The 12,553-nt window shown below is 44.1% G+C and overlaps 1 protein-coding gene and 1 long non-coding RNA gene across 7 annotated transcripts in view; one reads left to right on the top strand and one right to left on the bottom strand.

Annotated features, from left to right (window-relative positions):
- LOC126921856 (dual specificity protein phosphatase 10) overlaps positions 1-12,553 on the bottom strand; it is a 66,667-nt gene that overhangs the window by 30,511 nt on the left and 23,603 nt on the right. The gene's annotated exons all lie outside the window — the stretch shown is intronic.
- LOC126921891 (uncharacterized) lies at positions 7,655-11,281 on the top strand. Its single transcript, XR_007712591.1, has 2 exons — positions 7,655-7,773; positions 9,475-11,281. It is a non-coding gene; the product is annotated as an uncharacterized LOC126921891 (long non-coding RNA).

Raw genomic sequence — 12,553 nt, 5'->3', positions numbered from 1 at the left:
GCCACGAATTACCGAACGATGCGTCACACGAGCTTCTGCTTTTCTCGACGATGCGATGCCTCGAAACGAGACGTGACGAGAGACGACAACGAAAGATCGAGAATTGTACGTTTTAATCGACGTCTGGATAGAATTGATTAATCGAAACGAGAAGAAGAAGAAATAGAATCAAAGGAAGCGTCGAATAACGTACGAAGACAATGAAAGAACAGAGACAATGAAAATTCTTTCCGTTTTGAGAAATGCTTCTTGTTGAATCTGTTATCGGAATTATCGTCGAAATGGTTGAGAACCATTGTTGCCACCAGGTGGAAGAGGATGCAGCTGAAATCCGCGACGATGAATAAACACGCCGCTTTCGAAAGCTGCCTCTATACCGAGGATGTTGAAGATTTCGTAGCTCGATAAAGCCTCGAACGAACAACGACCGTGAAGGAAAGAAAAGCGATGCGACCATGGCGTAATTCATAATTGAAAGGGAGATTGGTCCAAGATTCAACAGAACGCAACATTGCAAGCGATAGTTACGAAATATTGGAAGAAGAATGATTTAAGAGAAAGAAGAATACGTTTTATCCCTGTCACTGATTTCTCATCGATCTATGCTCTTATCTTATTTTAGTTTCAAACAGCCATTTTAGTTTAAAAGAAATTTTATCGATGACAATCGCGTCATCGTAAGTAACCTGGAATTTCTGTTCATACCATGACAAACGCTCGAATCCACTTGAAGCCTAGCGCCATCGACGGCGATATTTTTGTCAGACATCGCGTCATACGTTCAGTGATGAACAATATTTTGTTTAAACGCCGCGGCGTCAGATTAGCGCCTGTTTATCTGCGGATCGTGATAACGAATTCCGTGAATAGCGAACCAACGATGGAATGCGTCATTCTAGTTCGCACGTTGGTTCGCGGAACCAAGAAAAAGCGACGAAATCCAGTCATCGATAAGTGGAATCTAAGTATTGCACCATCGATGGATGATTTTAGCGAACAATTATTCCAAATACCGTCATCGTGTGTACTTTTCTCGAAAAGATTCGAGGTTCATGAGTCAACAATAGGACAAAGTCCCGAAACCTGATCCTACTGAGATTCACGAGATTCTTCGACAAAATTATCTTTCGAAATACTATCTATTTCTATAATAAATTAGATTTCTCTCGAAATATATTTCATCGTCGATGCGGAAATTTGTATCGTACAGGTAATACCGCACCCCCGTGAAGTTCCACGAAAAGCCGTCCTCTAATCCTATTTCTCGTCGTCCTTCATAAATTAAAGACCTCCACCTACGCAGATATGCCTGCAGGCTCGCCCCTGAGGATTAAGGCTCCGATATAAAAACCTGCGTGTCCCGTTGATGAAGATTCCTCGAGATCGTCCAACCGGATACCGTCGAGAAAGAAACCGGCAGGACAAACGGTGTTTAGTAGGGACTATGCATCATCCAGGGACCATATGCGCCTGACGATGGTTCGGTTTCACGCGTGAATAGCGCATCAGAGTCGTAGAGCAGTTTATGTTTGCCGGGGCACCCTCGACAACGAGGAAACTGCGGTCACGATCGTAATGTCTTTCGTGGATGGTAAACAGAAGCACAGGATGAAGGAAAGAGGGAGACAAATACGCTGGACAGAGCTCGGGAAGGCTGTTACGAGCTGAGTGGACGTAGAAACGGTGTAAGAAAATATCGAAGGCAATAGATATGGTTGAAGCTACGTGGCCAGCGTGTGGCTGCTGTTGACGGGAAATACGAAGGAATTGCGAGAAATAGCGTCGATCGAAGCGAACTTTGCAACTTGAACGTAATTACGTTCGATTTGTAAAATAATGATTGTCCATATACTTGCTTAAAAATGTTACGGTATCGTATAGGAAAATTATCAACCAAGTCTCGACGTTCGCGTACCAGCTGATTAGAAATTTTAATTAAAAAATTTGTTATCGCTACGGAAACTGGATCTGCCGGAACAGGCAACGACCCACTTACACAACCGGAAAAAGTGACTCAACCAGATCCGAAATTCCATCCCAAACGGTCGCCATCCGCGATTGCTGGCAGGAGGGGCTGGATAGCAAAGGGGTGGATGAAGAGAAACAATGCGTACACGTCATACGCATTCGATGAATAAGCCCGTGAATTAGGTACAAGAGGCGAGGAGGGGAGGGTTTGACAAGGCCGGGAGAAGGTGGTAGAAGTATCAAAGGGAACAGGCCGGTTGCGTACAAGGGGTGGACGCGGCGAAAAAATGGGGCGGGGGGCAAGGCGCGTGTGCACTGGACACGTTAGTCATTGATACACTTTAAACCGAGCTTCTAGCGGGTGACTCACATATAATAATCGTCATCGACAGCTGATCCAGATGCGTCGAGTCCTGTGTTTCTCCCTCGATTGGACGCCGCTTAGCATCGAGGGGTAACCACCCTCCCCCCCCCCGAGTCTCTCAGGATGCTGAGCGAGGGATCGAGCAAAGCGCACAAAAGCAAAATATAGCCATTCTGAAGCTCTCCCCCTCCCCGTTCCCTTCCGCTCCCCACTGCCGGATGGCCCGTTCAAAAAGCGATGACTAATTCATTAAAGGCCTGCGTTGCCCAAAAGCGGCGCAGCCTTCACGCTTCCACGCTTTTCCGATTTTCAATTTGGCCCTGCAGCTCCTCGTGGTCGAGTCAGGGCGGGGGGTGAATCCCACGGGCACTGATCGAGCTAATAAGAGCTCTCCCCTTGCCTACCGTCTTTGCTCGTCCTTTTTTTCTTCTCTCTCCTTTCCCTCTCCCCCATCCCCATTCTCGTTCGTTACGTACTGCATGATGATTCAACCGGTTGCCGACCGTTTGATGCGACGCTTCTTTGTGACGAACTATCGAGAGTGTATATTTGGACCGCTTTGTTGCACGGCTTGACGAATGATTCGACGAATGGTGAAATTCTGGGGGCGCGTCGAAGTGGGATTTTTTATCGGACTGAAAACCGAAGTCGACGAAGGGTGTTTCGATGATTTATTTGATTCAATGACCGGTTTACGTACTTCAATCTACGATCCATTACTTTCATTACGATCCATTATTTTAAAAAGAAACCGATATAAGAAAGCATCGATATTTGCGTAATATCAGAAAGAGGAATGGCAGCTGAAAGATGAGGCTGTTTTCCACAGGACGGACGATTCATCACGAGTGTCAAACCGCTGAATGGTAGCACGGTGAATGAAAGGTTTCGATGAACCGTCGCGTCGGTCAGGCCAGCTCTCGCTGGACGTAATGCAATTTGCATGAATTACAGCGGCGGCGGTTCTCTTCGGTATGTTACATGGCCGCGGAATACATACGTGCAAACTCGCCAGTCACACTCTGTTATTCCCTTTGTTCTCGCGCAGAACGAGATCGTGAGAATTAGCAGGATCGTGTACACCACTGTAATGGCCGACTCTCCGCGTATTCATTACCTCCATTCCTCGTTTCTGCACGTGGAACGTACACCTCCCATTTTTTGATCGTTTCTATACGCGGATCAATGTACGTAATAAATCGCTGGTGCTCGCAAAATTGTCGTGACACGCGGTGCAACGCATAGGTAAAAAGAGCTACTGGAACGCGTTTAGCGATGGCGAATTGGGAATGCCGAGTGCTCAGGGCTTCGTGTATTTTTCTTTTACGATCTGCCCCTAATTTTATGAGTACCGCGCGAGATAGTGCTCGTAAAATGCTTTAAAAGCTCGTTGGAACTTTTGAAATTGCAAGTTTAAGAGAGATTGAATTTAAGAGCTGCCATTTCTTACGAGAATCCTATCATCGACTGGTCTAAATTAGATTCGAATTGCGTTTGGATCGCGTTTTTACGTATCACGAAAGGAAGACATATTCCTATCGTGGTTTAAAGATTTCGATAGACCTTAACGTTCAATTCCACTTTAGCAAACATAATCGATACTGTACTATACGTAGAATCTTTTCGTATTGAAAGTAGCGTGTTTAATAATTTTCTAAAAAGCTGGAATTTAAAGAGGAAACTCTGAACGTACGTCCGAATGATTGTCAGAAGAAACGTCAGTATGCGCGCGTACGTCGTCTCGCGGTATTTCGCTGAATCTGCAAGCCGATTTCGCCAATACAATTTCCATAAATTATTATCGACATCGGCCGATGCATATTTATGCGTGACGTACACATCGTCCTTCCTCTTATCGCGACAGAAGGACGAGCGTATCGCAAATAAAACACTCGATGTTAGAGAGCCCATCGTTCGATCGATTCACGATGATTCATGCGCAACCGCTATCGATAAAATTATTTGCCTCGCGATCGTTTGTTATTCGCGGGTCCCGTGATAACGCAATCGGGAATGTACCTCTTTGCACCGCTTCCGTTTTGAAAAATATTTTTCCATTCACGTTCTTTTCATCCACATTATTTTCTCTCTTCGAGAGAATCTTTTGTCTCTACGAGAATGAGGTAACGAAAAACCAACGACGTTTCGACTGGGATTATATGTAAATCGAGGATTAAGATAATCGAGCGATTAATCAGCCAAAATGTCCCGGTAAACGAAATTTTCTTGTTGCTGTTGTTTCATTAAACCTATGCTGGATATGAATATTTATTATCACGGTTTGAAAACGGTATCCTTGAATTTGAAATTCCTCGTTTTCGTTTCTAAACAACTTCTTGTTAATATCGTAAACGGAAGATTACATATTATGATATTTATAGGATCTAAGAAATTTCGAGACCAACGAACAATATTTCTAAGATTGGCACCATCGTTTGCCGATGCGTTGGATAAAACGACGATAAGATCGAGCCGATGATCGTGAAAGGAGGGTGGCGACGATCGAGAATCGTCAGGCAAAGATCGAATCTCGGCGACTCGCTTCCGTGGGTGGCTCTCCACGAGGACGTAATTCAACGTTAACGTAGCGGAAGTGGCGATAAAACGGCCGAGCGATAGATAGCACGCGCTCTCGCAAGAATGAACACGATTACGAAGTCTCAATGAACGGCCACCTCGGTTACGATTGTGTTGCCGCCGGAAACGCAGGAGATAGCGCGAAAACGTCCATTGCTTCCCTGGAAATTGATTTATTTTCGCGGTGAGTGCCACGATCCGAGCAGAGCTACCATTGTGAAACGTAAAAATCTGCTTTCGCGATCAGTTGACAGAAGATTAACGAGCTTCTGCGCGCGAGATAATTGATTAGGACTTATTTCGCGAATAAAGGTCAATCTCCAGAGTTAACTGAATATTTAAGCGTGTGATCTAAAAGTTTATCGCGAGAATTTGTCAAAGCGATTATCCCTGTCAATCGTACGAGCGACTATATTTTTCCAATGCGACAGTACGTTCCATCGAAGGTAAAATTTATTTCCGACTCTCCTACTATTCGTTGAACTAATCGGCGCTCGAGTGTACAACGGAAAACAGCTTCGTTCGATTGATAAAGCCGATCAAAAATCATCCATTACGAAACTCTCGCTGGCAAACATCATCATCGGAGCGTGTTATCTCTTCGCCAGCGACTTTCCTCTTTTCTCTGCATCCATCTCCCGCGCATATTCGCGCGATTAGCATATTCGGCGAAACGAGGGAACTTGGCGGATTGCAGGAGCAGCAAGAAAGGGCCGGTTATCGTTGTTTTGGCAAAAGACTCGATAACGTACAACGTCCTCGTCGCGTCGGTCCAATCGCGCTTTCCACTGACGAAAGCATGACTCATCGTGTATATTAACCCCGCGGCATGTTTACGCTGGCTGAAGTGCGCTCGTATGGCCGTATGTCAAAATCACGGTTGCATAACGAGCGCCGCCTCCCCTTCGACCAGCTTCCACCTCCATCCCTCCATCTCGAGTTCCCTTACGGATATTTAGAGGTGATTCAGGCGTGCATTACGAGACTTGGCTGCCACTTTGACCTTAATGTTTAGACCACAGCTACTCGCCATGGGACACGCTCCAGCTAGTCGAAATAGACCGAAAAGCGAGAGCTTCGCCGAGGATAGGTGGCGTGCGCTTTTCTTAGCGGATGTCGTCGTGGCATTGTGCACGAGTAACAATTAAAAATAAGTCGTAATTGGAAATTCGAGTGGGAAAGTTTCGCAATGGTTGCAGATGGAGGTAGACGGTTGGGCGAATGTTTGGGAAGAAAATTTGTTCGCGGCGGAAACGCGAGATCTACGAAGATGATAGATACGCAGATCGTATTAATGTATTTCGTTGTGAGAGATAAATACATTGGTGATTCGACTGGCTGGGTACAACTATTTCAGGATCGCGAGAAAGTTCAAGAGTCACGGTGAAACGATCGCAAACTGTAATACAATTTTAAAATACAGTGATTTTTAAAGCGGAATATGTAAAAATGTTGAACCGTGTAACGTTCGACGAGCATCCAGGCTTGAAAACCTTCGAGATCAGATACTTCTTATCTTATCATCGAACAACTGACACGAGGGAAAAGGAATATCCATAATGTATCGTTTAACCTTTAGCCGATTGAAGTAACGGAACGTTGCTAGAAATTCGTAAATTCGAGCAAAAGAATTCGAATTTTATTTACTTGTTCGTTCTAGAAACAAAGATGATCGTCGTGATAGAAAAGGAGGATAGATGGTAATAGGCAAGCTAATCGCATTCACGACGCCGCGTGTAATACACAAGCTGCTTGCATAATTTACGACGAAGACGCACATGCAGCCGCGCGTGCACCGCGTGAACGAGATTCGAATCGCTACGTCCTTATCTGTGGAAGCGATATCGCGCGCGCCTTGCCGCATCGTTCGAGCCTGGTGGCGCTTAGTTCATCGGTGAATTTAGCCGATATTGGTCTCCCCGTCGCGTCTCGTCACCGCGACGTGTCGCTTTTGCGCGACCACGGGACGCGTTTTTTTAAGACCAGACTAGAGACCAGCTGTCCAAGCGGTTCTACGACTACCATTTTGCGCCACGCTGACAGTATTTAGGTTTTAGATGCCATTTCCTCTTGAGTAATCGTTTTTGGGGACATCGAAATTCAATACATATATCGCATTTGCTAATTTGTTATGCAGTACAGATCGAAAGAAGTAGAGGATCGCTCGTTATTGATACAAGCGACATAAAATTCTACCAATTTCTCAAACTTCCTATGCGAAAAGGTTTCAAAATGTTTAAAACTCGAACACAATTGGTTCACAAGCAGCTCTATTCGGCTGTATTCATAGCCTGGCGTGTGCGTGGAATCGGTACGTCAATCAGAGAAACATGGAACCTCTGAATTCGAAATTTCAAATCTTTTCTTCAATCGTCGACTTTTCCATACGAGAAAATCTCGTTCTTTTACCGCATTTACCACTCTTGTGATAAAATTATTTTAATGGAAAAAGAATGAAGAAGATGGAAAGAACGTAAAAAACGTAATTCTGTTTCGCGAAACTCTTCGTAGATTGTTCAAAGCAAAGAGTACACGAACGAAGAAGATCCCAATTTTCTCTTCGACTAGGAATTTCTCGGTAAAATAGACAAACGGTTCGTAGAACGCGGAAGGAGTCCGAGCGTGTGCGTCTCTCTGTTTGTTGTGCTTTCCACTGCGCGGACGCTTACTTCATCGCTAATTTAACCGGTCACCCTGCTTTCGTCATCCGGCGAAAAAGTCGTAATATCCTTCGCGCTTGAAATTACAGTCGATAACCTTTCCTCGTGGCACGGTTGCCACGAGCAGATTCGTCGTTTGAATATTTATAATCGCGTCGTATCTGGAGCCTCGTCCGGGACGAAAAATCGGAAAAATCGGAAGAGGTAAGGTTGGAGGAAGGAAACGTTGGTGAAACAACAATCGTGGCGCGTACAAGGGAACTTCGGTCCGCGGTACGACCGGACGCTCAAACGCTTTTACTGGCAATAAACCGAAAGTGTGACGCAAATCGGAGATAAATTTAAACGACTCCCTGTGACGCGAGCTGCGAATTATTCCCCGGACCGAGAGACGAGACACCGGCGAGCACGTGGATTAGGGGCATTTTAGAAAGGTGCCTTCTATTTTTTGCCCCAGCCATTAGGCGTCTTCGCGAGTTTCGTCGGATTTCAGGGAACTCGGCGAGTCTCTTTTTTGTGGAACATCTCACATCGCTTTCGACGCGACGAGATTTCGATTTTAAAGTCGATAGAATTTTTTATTTTACTCTCTTACGTCGTCGATATATTACAGTCAAGTCGAGTGCCTAGGTTTCCAAGATTCGTAGATTCATTGAACGTGAAATTCCGGCGATCGAGAACTGCGTACGAAATTGTCAAATTAAGAGTCACGAGTATTGGGTTATCAGCCATTGATAGCGAATAATACTATTATTAATCCGCAATCAAGGTCACTGCCAATCGCAACAGTAGATAGCCGTATTCGCAAGCATGCTATCAAACGAGAGTCGCGCTACGTGTTGTATTTTCCAAGCGGATGCTCCATGTATTCGCTGGTCGGCCAGGTAAAACGACAATAAAAATGTAATAGCTGAACGTCTAATAAATTCTATAGTAAATTCTAGCACACCAATGATCGGGGACATCGTAGAATAAAAGGAAAGCAAAGGTGGAAAAATGATGCATTTTTTTAAATAATCAAAGCGCGATAACACTAAAAAATTGCACATTTTAAGGTACGATGAAGTACTTTAAAGTAAACTTTCGAGCTGTAAAAATGCTGAAATCGGGAAGGTACTTGGTCAAAGTACGAATGTTCCAAGCCAATCGTTCTCTTTAAATTCTATCGAGTCTATTATCATTTCGGTGGGAAAAATTTGCGACGATTGAATAAAAGAGATAGGCAATTCGCGTTTGTCCCGTACGTATGACCCACTCCGATCACCGATAGATAACAATTAATTAATAACCGTACGATATCTACTAACATTCGGCAATGTTCACCTTGCGAGCAATCGGTTATCGCGTATCTGTTCTCGCTCATCAATCGATCAAAATAAGAATAACCGAGCACAATCAAGTTCGAATCTTTTCATTAACCGCGAGACAGCGCGAATCGTGAAATTTCGTATAAAACCGCGATCCTACGACTTGTTTGGCGGCGATACGTATCAACTGACGTTCATCGACCATCCTTTCTCTTTTACGATCTAATCTTATCGGTGGATAAATCTCGCGGGTCCAAGTAGTCAACGAGAATTCTTATCAAAACACGTATTACATATTCAAAAAAAGTGGGATTTTTGTATTTTATTTCGAGCGGACATCGTAACGAGTTTCCAAAGAAATTTCTCTGACACGGCACATTTCCCAAGATCGTCCGTTTCTGGAGTAGCGAGGCTCGTTGATATTCCCTCGAGCAGAGAACGAGTCTCGTGATCGACTTCTACGCAAAGAAGTCGAAAGCAGAAGGCCGCGCAAGCGCGTGAGTCACGCGGTTTTTCATAATTCTAAGGCTACGCGTTTTTTCTCATCCAACATTCCGCGTATGCATTCCCGTCTAATGCGCAAATATTCGTTTCATAGGAGCCGGGCGCGCTTACCTACGCGCGATCGCCACGGCCTTTCGGCTTTTCCAAGACGATTGATAAACCATATCGATAAACTGATGTTCTCTAATCACTGGAACCATCCTTCCGTCATGGGAAATCGTAGATAACCAACGATCGTCCCATTCGTCCGATTTCCTCTGTTCCTCTCTTTTTTAAATGGATTTTTGAAAATTCCGCTCGTGGGTGGAAAAAAACGTCCTCGAGGATGACGAGTAAAAAACAACACTCCGAAAATATCGGCGGTGACTAAGTGAGGCTTTCGAAAAGATCGCTCGGTGTCGAAGGAGCGTATTAAATTCGGTTTTACCAGGATAGAAGATAGCTGGCGAGAAAAAGAAGACGCTTGACGAAGAACGATTGACAGCTGCGATTCAGGGTCACGCAATATTTTGTACGCTCGTAATTTTTTACACTCCGCGTTAATCTTAATTTTCATTTTCTCCAAAAAAAAAGGAGAAGAAAAAGAAAAGCAGAAAAAAAGAGACGAAGACTCGAAAAGAATCTGTTCGAGCCTTGAAAACTCTGCGAATACGCTTCGACATAAAATCCTGAAAAAAAGTGACAAAAAGATGCGAGCGACAGCGTCGAAGGTGAGAAACTTGTTAAGCCTACTGGTGAGCGAGCAGCAAAGAGGAAAAGAGAGAGAAAGAGAAGGCGACGAACAGACAGAATACGCACGACATACGGCGATACACACGAGCCGCGGCAAAAGGTGGGGATCTATTCATAGGAATGACTCATGTCGGAGATGACGCCGCGAATAGTTGGCCAGAATTTGCGCACTACACTATGCCACCGGGCTCCCGTCCCTGATTCCGTTTGCCAAACGCCGAACATCGCGCCATACCAGAGGCGCAGCTCGTGCACGCGTCGTCACACTTTCCTCAACTTTGTTACCGCCACAACGAGGAATAGCGCGTTCCCTACCACTCGCCATCAACTTCATCGCAATCCCCACTTGTACGAGTTACATCGATGAAGTTGCAAAATTTTGCCGCAACAGTTGGTCCGCTAGCTTTCACACGGCTTCGCGATGTCGTTCCCCTTTTTTCGCAAAATATTTCCAACTCTCGAATTTTCCACCTACTGCATACAGTTTGGTGAATTTATTTCATTGTTCTTGGAAAGTAAAATATTCGATATTAAAATATCCAAGCGTTTGTCTATAAAAAGTATAACAAAGTAGGTGGAGTAATAAAAATTTGATCGTCTGATCGCGTTGAATTTCTTTTTCGCGAACCTAGCGAATCTTTATCGCTGATTTAAAATTTGCAGATATTTTTATAGTTGTTCGTTCTAACGATTTAGACACTTGGTGCATTCGTTCGTACAATCGTTTCAATCGCCACGTTTTATGTATCTCGGTTTTAAAGAAGAAAACTCATTGAAGAAATTTCATTCATTCTTCCTTGAAACTGAATGAATTTGCCAGTAGCCTTCGTACCACTTTCGTGTATTAAATCCCCCTCTATTTTCGCATTTTCCACGCAATCTTCCTCAACCTATCGGACGACCTTCCTGCAGAACTTCGAACCGCGTGCACTGTAATCCAATGCAGCCACGTGCATCGTAATGCACGCGAATAGGAATTAAGTTAACAACGGAATATTCGCCGGCATCTCGAAGCTTCATTTATGACGCGTGTCACTGACGCACGATCCATCCCAATGCAATTGCTAGAATCATGTTTATCGCGTTTCGCCACAACCATCTCGTGCGATTCTGCGTCGTTTCTGCAGCCTTTATCGGGATGGTTAGATTCACGATGCGAGCGCAAGAGATGGAAAAATACGCGCGTTATCGATATCAGATGATCGACTAATTCTTGGCGACAGTTTGCCTCGTTCGCAGATCCAGCGATACGATTGTTTCGTGCGAAACGCTCGAATTTATTGCGGATGATTCGATCGAACGCGAACGATTCTATTCAATTTAGTTGATAGGCAGATCTAAGAATAAGGAGAATTTCATGGCATAATAAAACTGCAGAATGCAGCTTGGCGATTGGAGAATGGTTGACCCTGAAGACGCAACCTTTTCGTCAAGTGGATGTGTGACGTAGAGAAGAAAAATAGTTCTAAAAATAGAGATAAGTTTTCAATGGTTCTTCGAGTATCTAATCGCTATTTTCAAAGTCTTCGGCAGAATTCTGTATTGAAAAAAATTTGTAAAAAGAAATATAAAATAAAGATATGACTTTTGAAAGCACGATGTTGGTAAATTTAAAAGAGAGAGATGAGCAGAAGAAATGGTGCGTACTGGACGAAGAAGGGAGGTTGAACGGCAGAGTCGACGTATACATCGGTAGCCGCACTCCGTAAAACGAGCACGTATCGGCGTATCTGGCCGGAACGAGGCGAGAAAACGCGTTTAGTGGAGTACAGAGTACTGTTACTCGAGCCTCGACACAGAGGAGCACGAGCCATCGTTGATACGCCATCTTCCCACCCACGTTTCCATCATATTTTCCATTCAGTTTCCCGGTTGATTCACATGTTGCTCTTAATGAAACCAACGAGGCAATTTCAGTTCCCGTCTCTAATTTTTCATTTACGACAACATTTGAATCATTCTGCCTGGGAAAAGGAGTTTGGAATTTTGCTAGATTAAATTGGAGATTTATATCTCGTCTCGTTTATAATGAAATATGCAAACGTCTAAAATTTTCCACAATGAAAATAAGAATTTAGTGTGAAATAGTGTGCCGATAAACGTACAAGTTGCGCAAGGAATTCTTACGTATTACGTAACGATGGTAATTGATAAAACACGAACGATTCGTAAGAAAATACATATCTGGCGGGGTAACGAAACTCGTAAATTTTTGGCTCGTGGTTAGCGCAAATAAAGCATCGCGATGATTCGGCGTTTCGAGTGAAATATACAAAGGCAAAGGCGCGCAGAATCGACTTTCGCGACGGTCGCATCATCGTTATTTCCGAAAGTCAGACGCTTCCACGTTATCTTATATAAACAACAAACAACACATATAACGAGAATCGTCACGTATTATTTTTTAACTTAACTAAAATGAAATATATAACGAGAAGTTT

Source organism: Bombus affinis, chromosome 11 (genome assembly GCF_024516045.1).
Source record: "Bombus affinis isolate iyBomAffi1 chromosome 11, iyBomAffi1.2, whole genome shotgun sequence".
Classification (NCBI taxonomy): Eukaryota; Metazoa; Arthropoda; class Insecta; order Hymenoptera; family Apidae; genus Bombus; species Bombus affinis.
The sequence above is the reverse complement of the archived record's forward strand: the minus strand, read 5'-3'. Positions and strand labels throughout refer to the sequence as shown.